Here is an 8,503-nt window from a genome sequence, read left to right on the forward strand (position 1 = left end):
AGGGGCAAAGGTAGACTTTTAATTATCTCTAGTACAAAGTGGGCTGGGAAATGACTGATTTCATCATAGCAAATATTTCACAGTTTGTCTTTCTTTTGTTGAATGGAAGAGTAGAAGATTAAACTCCTGTGTTGTGAAAGTAGGAAAATGTCCAAAGGGTGAAGAGTCTGAGCAAACATATGCTTACTGATTTGAACAAGTGGAATTCCTCTGGCTGAATTCAGTAGAACCATGTCCTTTAATCAGCAGAGTAAAAGGATGGCTACCCCCTTTCACAGCGTGCTTCCCATAGCAGCTCTTCACTTAAGGAGCCTCGGCATTCCTTGTTCACATCAATCGTCTGTTAGAAAGAACTCAATTCTCCACAAATGAAAATAATGCATGAAGATAATTTCAAGAGTTGATTGAGAAAAATAAGTGGAAAGCTTATCAAAGTAATATTTAAAATGAAAAAAACCCTACATCTCCAGCCCTGAAACTTTAATCTTTCAGAAAGAAAAGTGAGTAATCTTTCTTGGTCTTGAAGAGGTATGAAGGTTTGATAGCAGCCAGGCCTGGAGCCAGGTTCTTCAGTGAGCTGATTTGAGAACAAAAAGCAAGCACTTCTCTTCCTCCCACTACTTTTTTGCTACCTACAGGTATTTAGTGCCGCCTCCATTTGCTGTCTATTGAGTGACATTAATCTAGGCATCCAGTTCTTTAATATTAATATCTTTTTAATTGAATCTGCCCATATGCCAATTATTTATCAATTCTTTATATTTTCTTCTGAGCTTCTTTTAACTTTTAATTTTTTTCAGTTACAGGGATTTTTTGTGGGAGGCTTAAAGTAATTATACTTCTATTCACCAGCTGTATTCCTAATTAACAAGAATTCCTTTTCTAAGGTCTGTGGATGACATGTTGCTGAGTACAACATCTTTCACATTTAATAAGAAAAAGGAGGCACTAAAGTTTAACTTTTTTAAGTGGTATTTTTTTGTGTATTATGTTATCACAGCAGAATTTATTTTCATTTTCCATCCATCTCCTGTAACTATAACATCTGAACTTCCATATCACAAGGTAATAATTTTATTTCTGTCATTTAAGTACAAATATATGCTATGGACATATATTTGTACCATGGAAAACTTTATATTTATCAATATATCTCTAGATAGATAGATAGATAGATATGTAAATAAATGTACACTGCCAAATTTTATGCTCAAAATTTAAAAAAACATGAATGCAGTTTTATATACAGTGTTCTGAAGTTGTGTGGGTATTTTTAGTTCTCAGGGTATTGTTTTACTTTGATGCTTATATTGGATTAAAAAAGATGAAGTCAGTCACTTAGACTTAAAGTGATTAAAGAGGAAGAATTGTGAAACTCGCCTGAAATATTTACCTTTTCTCCAATCTGAACTTGTCTGTCTTCAGCTCTCTGCTACTGAACGCTTTATTTCCTAGATTTTCTTTCTCTTCTGTACACATCTGCAAACCTTGAGATCAGTCTTCTCTAAGCAATTCCAGATGTCTCTACCTGCAGGTAATGCATTTCAATGCAATTGTTATTTTTGTCATTAAGATTTGAACACACAATGGTCTTTCCACCACTTTTCTTGAATTTGGAATGCAGTGTAGAGCTGAACACGGACTCTGGAGTACTCCAAAAGCAAAATAGCTTCTTCATGTTTCCATAGTAACTACCTATAAATTCGAGATTTAACTGAGTCCTTTTACTCCTGCCTTGCATTAGGAGCTTATATTCAGATGTCTGTGAACTCTCCCAAAATGTTTTCCTGGTCACAGTCTGGGAGGGTCCTTATGTAGCCTATGCTTGGAAAAGCTTACATTGGCATAGGGAATATCAGTGCTAATGAAGGAATATCAGTGTGTGTGAATGAAATATAAAAAACTCTGTGATGGGGCTTTTGCCCCAAACAGGTTACACTGTAGAGCAAGATAATCACAAAACAGAATAAAAAGTAACCAAGAAATTACCAAGTGATTTTGGAAACAAAAAAATCTCCTTGAAAAGGAGCTATAAAGAAAAAAGTCAGATTGAAAAGGAGTTGTAAAGGAAAGCTATATTTATTTTTTTCAGCAATGGAGTGATCCCTTGCAGTGGCCACAGCAGTGGTGCTGCCAGAAGTGGTTCCACCACCATTTCAAGCTGTCTAGGCCAGGCAGGGCTTCCACCCTGCCAGACACCAGAGCATCACTCCAGCCAGCTGACCAACAATGCAGGTGACAAAATGAGGGGCCCACACCCAGGAGGTGTCCATATGAACTACTGGGGTGCTTTAGTGCTTTGTAGGTAGTAGCTGGCATTAGTGCATAGTAGGAAGCATCTCCACAAAGAAACAGAAAGAGCATCCACATGTCCAAGAAGAAATGTTGGTTTTAATTTTTAAAAAGATCTGGTTGCTTGCCCCTTCTATTATTAATTTTCTTTGCAGTATGTCAGCTGTCAAACATTTGGAGATAAAAGTTTGTTTACATTCCAGGGAAGCAAAACCAAACAAAATCTACTGTAGGGAATATGACAATTTAATATTGTTTTTCTTCTTCAACATCCTGAAATAGACTACCACTAGTCGAGAAATCTGTGATGTATTAGCTCATCTAAAGTTAATAAGTGTCACTGTAACTGCATACCTAATCACACTGCATGGGCTTCTCCTCTCCACTATGTGAACTCTGTTTCCTCTGCCTTTTATGATTTCTTTTGTTCTTCCTTGGGTGCCTGGACAGCATAGTCGCAGTGACTTCTCACCCCTTTTTCACCAAACAGCTGTAAATGCAGATGTTCTGCAGAGCCTGCCATCTGAACTAATCTTGGGGAAGATTCTTGACTCCTGTAAATTGCCTGAGTACCACTTCAGTGTATAAGACTTGGCTGATTCACACCATCTGGCCCTTTGAGCCACTCTGTGTTTATTTGCATAATGGAACATATTGTTTCAGGCTCATGCTGTTTAACTGTAAGATTTCCTGGCCAGAGGCTGTCATAACAGCATACTGTACAGTCCCAGGTAAATTTAAAGAGCTATATAAATAGTGATAAAATAGATCCATTTTCTTTTACCACTTTCCAAGCCTACCTCCAAAGACCAGAGCTTTCTCTACATGAGTTAGGTAAGACTCCTAGAGTCTGAGTTGGACAAGTTCCTGTGTCAGCTAATAGCACAGTCTTTCTCAGAGCTGACACCTTACTTAGACTCTATAGACAATAATTTATACTGTAGGACCAACACTGAGATTATTGTGTCGTTTTGTTATCCTGCATACTTTGTTGTTATTTTTTCTATTCAGCTGGGTTAGATCACTATTGTACTGGATTATGTCACCCTTCACCTTATGTCTTTACTTTTTCTAAAAGGCTTCAGAAGGATTCCACTACTCAACACAAAATTAAAGAGTGTAGCCCATTGCCATTAGGTGATAGAGTGAAGAACTCCTGCCCAAGATCTAGATAAGAATAGCATCCTATTCCTTATGCGATTTTATACCAGATGGGCAAAAGGAAAAGTACCAAGAATTGAATTTTAGGTTCCTACTTGGTTTATAGTTTCTTAGCTTTCCTTAAACAGGGATGAATCAGTACTATTAGTCTGTGCAAAGTGAAAAAATATAAAATGTGGGAGATCTCTTTTCTTTTTACTGTAGAAAATGTCTGTGTTGTTTATCTCTTATTTGTTCTAGGAGAACTGAAAGTACAAAATGAATATGCCACTGTCTAACTCTCTCTTACATGGTCACAAAAAATACCCCACTTTCTCCCTTCATCTTAGCATCTCATCAGGCTATGAGAGTGATTGGAGGAGCAAATAGGGCTGGAAGAAACCTCATGCTCCTTATTCTCCCTACATATTGCATGCCCATGTGCATTCCTAGCAGCTTGTTCATGGGCACCCTTAAAATCCACAGATCTCTCAGTCCCTTCAACATTGGACCAAAGAAGAAGTATTTTGTCTTATTTTGTCTTCTAAATGTGTGCATAGACCTACCAGATGTTACTGTGCATACTCCACTCGGAACATCGCTTTACTGTTTCAGTGTCTTCATAGACTTCTCGTTTGCTCCTTCCTATATTTTCTGTATATAACTTGTGTTAACACTCTGGGGTTCTTTTAGATTTAATTTAATTTTAATTTTTAATGATTTTTGTTTTATTGGGTGTTTTTTTTAAATTTTGCTTCTACTATTGATTCTTTTTTTTTTTTTGGGATAGCTTGCTGTGAGGCATTCTGAATCCTGAATTCTTGCATTCTTTGCTCTGTGATGTCTGGGACAACAGAGGTTGTCATTATAAAAGCAATTTTCACATTGCACAACATGACTCAGACTGATCAGATGGAGTCAGGAGAATCAGCAAATATTTTTCCAATCTGTATTGCTAGAAGTTTTTAAAGTATCTTTCATATCGAAGGCATGGTAAAAATATAGAACATCTAGGCATGAATTTGGTGTGATATTAAGAGAAATAAGATCTATACAAATTAAGAATGCTGTTGCTTACCACCTAAATTTTGCAGAAATCAGTTCTATTCTGTTAATATTTTCTAAGATATTGCAGTAATATTTATAATACTGGGGTATTCTATATCTATAATGTTATGGCATTTAAAAGTAAAGTTGTGATTTTCTAGTAATATGTATTCATCTGTGCATATCTACTTCAAGTATTGCTCTTCAAGAATGACAAGATAAGAAAACTAAAAGCAAGAAAAAAGTATTTTGGATTGCATTTAAAATAAAACCGAAATAAGTCACAAAGTGAAATTGTCCTGATTTTTTTAAATTATGACAATAATTTCCTGGTTTTTTACAAGCTCTACAGATCACCAGAGATTAAAATGGGGATTCAGGGCAGAGGGTAAGTTTAGATTTTTTGTTTCATTCATTTTGGTGTGTTTTGGTTTGGTTTGGTTGGAGTCTTTTTTATTTTTGGTGGTGTTACATTTTTTAGACATTTTTGTTAGGGTAGCAAATTCTATTAATCCAATGCATTTATCAAATATAGGAGATGTTAATTAAATATTTGGGTTGATTTGGTTGCATTTTTTTGTAACAGTTGTTTTAACCAGCATTTGATAACTGCCTGTATAACTCCTTCTGGATACAGTCTGAGGGCCATTGATGCTTCTTTTACATTAAAATGCAGGTCCTGTAGAGCTCAAAAATAACCATACAGAGCCACACAATTTGGTGCTCAAAATCCAGCAGCTGTCTTTTCTGTAGCTGGTGGAGAGGAGACAGGGGATTCCTAAAGTCTCTTGCCACTCCAAGGTCAGGCTGCTGTAAAGCACATTGGATATAGTGCCTAACTGGCACAACAAATGAAAAGGATTTGGCCTCTTCAGCATTTTTGCTAGGATCTGGAGCACACTAAAGCAAATATCCTGGCTGTTCCCATTTGCTGGGCTTTGGTTCTTATTGCATGGATGACTCAGAGCAGACAAACTGAATTTCCTTTGGGCAAGACAAGCCAGAAGGTGCATTCCCAAATTACATCTAAAGTACACCAGCTGCTGAGAACACTCAGTGCATGGGACCAGTCTGGATACAGTTCAAAGCAAAGCATCCTGAAAGAAATACAGCATGGACATAAGGTCCCCAAGAAAATGTGGTGATTTCTGCAGATATGTTCCTAATTCTTCTAAATGAAGGCAGAAACAATGAGAGATCATCTGGACCTCCCCTGTAGTTTCATAGAAAGACTTTTATCCTCTGATTTACTTTGTTGTTCAGCAATATGCAATACAGCTGAGGAAATATTGCCAGGCATTCATATATATTCTTTCTAGATTTCTCTCTCTCTCTCTCTTTTTTTTTTTTTCTTGTGACACTAGGAAAACCCTGGCTACAAGGCAAGATGTCCAGATTATACTCATAAGTCTGTAAAACTTTTTGGGTGAGTAGTTACCTTGTTTGACAGCAGCAAAGCTTTTCATCTATAAATGGATTATAATACTTAGCTTATAAGAATTCTGGGAATATGAATAAATAAATGTTGAAACTACTTTAATGAGAGGTATAGTAAGCCCACACAAAATTAAAATTTAATTTTTCTATTTATCTTTCCTCATGTGTATTTAGGCATACTTGAAGAGGCAAATTTCTATTTGCAAAACTGTTAGAAGAAATCAGATACTTCAGATGACAAGAATGACAAAGAGAAGAATCACTTCTGTCAGATTATTACATAGAAAGAATATCTTGAAGCCCAAAGAATAAGAGAGGCAATGGAATTTGTGAATATGGAAGTAATTTTTAAAAAATGAAAAATTATGAATACTGCTTGGTATTTCACATAACAGTTGTCTCTACCTTCAAGAACAGATCTTGGGTTCAAATATTGCAGAGCATGGAAGTGCCTACCTCTGTCTTATCAAGTGCTGGAATGGTGCAGGATTTCAGGCACATCTTCTATTGTATCATAACTATCATGAGTGGGACTATTCCAGCATGAGGGGCCAAACAGTTTCCAGACCTGCAACACGTGAGAGACCTCATGGACAAGTGGAAACGCTCCAGTTCTGCCGGGGAGGCAGGAAGCAGGACTGCTGAAGAAGCAGGTTAGCAGGGTTTGCACAAGGCTGTGTCAAAGCTTACAGCACTCAGAGCTTGGCTGAGGGCAGGTAGGACTGCAAACGATTACTGTGTGAGGTGTTGGCCCTGCTGCAGGCCACGTTCTTGAAAGTGAGACACAGTAGAGTCTAAAAAAATACATGTCAAAACTTTCATGAGATCTAGTCTGTGATCATGAAAACAAAAAGTGAAGAATTAGCTGAATGCCAGTGTTAAAAAGTCATTGACTACCTGTTGAAACACAATTGCATTTGGTATTTTTTGGTATTTTTTTATTTATATTTTAGGGTGTTGAGTATCTGCTCTTTTGAAAAAAATATGTATCAGTTGCGTGATAGCACTTCTGAAGGTTTCAACATTAAGAACTTCAGAAATTTCTTTTGAGTGGTTTTTTTTTCAGATTCTGAACGAGTTGAACTGGTGCTTTTACTGTGATACCTTTGAACAACACTGTCAACCTCTTTTTTCTCCTTTAGTGAGGCTGGGGTTCTTTTGTAAGCAGTGAGTGTTGTAATGTGCTGGAGGTTATGTTATGATATAACATTCATGTAAATCAGCATACACATGGAAAAACTCAAGACTAGCTCCAGGGCTGGGGAAACTTGGATATACAATACAAAGTCTTTTGAATAGGAAACTACAATTTTAAAATCCTGTCATTAAGAAGTCCTCACTAGTGCTTGACAGAATCAAAAACCTTCTCTATTTGGGGGGTAAAGAGGTTTTTTAACCTCTCATTTTGTAACTCTGAAGACAGAGTGTTATCAGTATCTGAGGTGGAATAAAGGCAGTGGGTCACTGCTATCCCTGCCCCGCACATGCACACTCTTGAAAAGTGGCAAGAGGAGAACTATCATTGATATCCAAGATTGCCTGGACACACAACTAGGCTGGACACACAGCATCCTCAAAATTGTTTCCTGAAAAAGCTTTCTGCTTTTTTTGTTTACTAAAGTTCAAGTAAATCTAACCAGCAATTTTTACCCCAATGGATCTGGAAAATTCTGCTGAGAGGTTATCCAAATCAGCATGTAATGAATTATAATAAAACTAAATCACAGATTTTAACTGATATAAATAACAAACATCAGTTTGTTATCATCATAGATAATTTTTAACTTGTGTCACAAAACTATCTCATGATTGCAAGGTCTGCTTTACAATAGGTGTAGTGTCCTGACTTGCTGATATCTGGTACACTGTGGAAATATACTGCTTGTGCTGAATTTGACATGCAATTACAACATCATCATGAGCTGAACACATAGACTGCTGGAAGACTGTAGTATTTTATTCTGATAACTGTACTATTTTTTAAGTAACAATCTTCACAGAATTACAACTAAGGCATACCTTTGATTTAAAAAGTTGTAAAATTGACTTTCCTCATAACATGAATTAATAAAGTTATGCTGTTCTCTGTTGTGACTTGTTAGACAAGTTTATTGCCTTGGAAAAGAGATATATTCTTGCAATAAAATCCATCCATCTTTGGTGGCTAAAAATCAGGAGACTGGAAACTACAGCACGCCATTCTGGCTTGTGTGTAGATTTTTGCTTCCTCGTTTTCTTTGAACAGCAAAGAGGTAAAAGAACCTGAATTACAGTAAAAGTATTTTAGTTCCAACACTTTTTGATGATGTTAGACTAATAACAAAGGAAGTTTGTGTTGATTTAACCCTTAAAGCACTTCTAGACTCATGAAACGTTGTATAAAGTCTGTTAAAACGGAGGAAGCACCGCAGTCACTTTTCAGTCAGCCTCACCAAAGAATAATTTCTAAATTACCCAGACTAGGATGAACTGAAATATCCCCTTCATTGTCTTCCATGATAAGAATGTGTTGATTATAGTTTCATGAAAATAAAGATAACCTAAATGCTTAGTAAGACCCAAAGGTTATGTTTTTTATTTGGTGAAT

General features: G+C 36.5%; 1 long non-coding RNA gene across 1 annotated transcript; it reads left to right on the forward strand.

The window, feature by feature from the left end:
• Nucleotides 1-151: 151 nt before the first annotated feature.
• Nucleotides 152-8,006, forward strand: LOC113460397 (uncharacterized). The gene is made up of 4 exons (XR_012580056.1): nt 152-500; nt 4,824-4,867; nt 5,844-5,905; nt 6,091-8,006. It is a non-coding gene; the product is annotated as an uncharacterized LOC113460397 (long non-coding RNA).
• The last annotated feature ends 497 nt before the right edge of the window (nt 8,007-8,503 follow it).

This window comes from Zonotrichia albicollis, chromosome 4, assembly GCF_047830755.1.
Source record: "Zonotrichia albicollis isolate bZonAlb1 chromosome 4, bZonAlb1.hap1, whole genome shotgun sequence".
Lineage (NCBI taxonomy): Eukaryota > Metazoa > Chordata > Aves > Passeriformes > Passerellidae > Zonotrichia > Zonotrichia albicollis.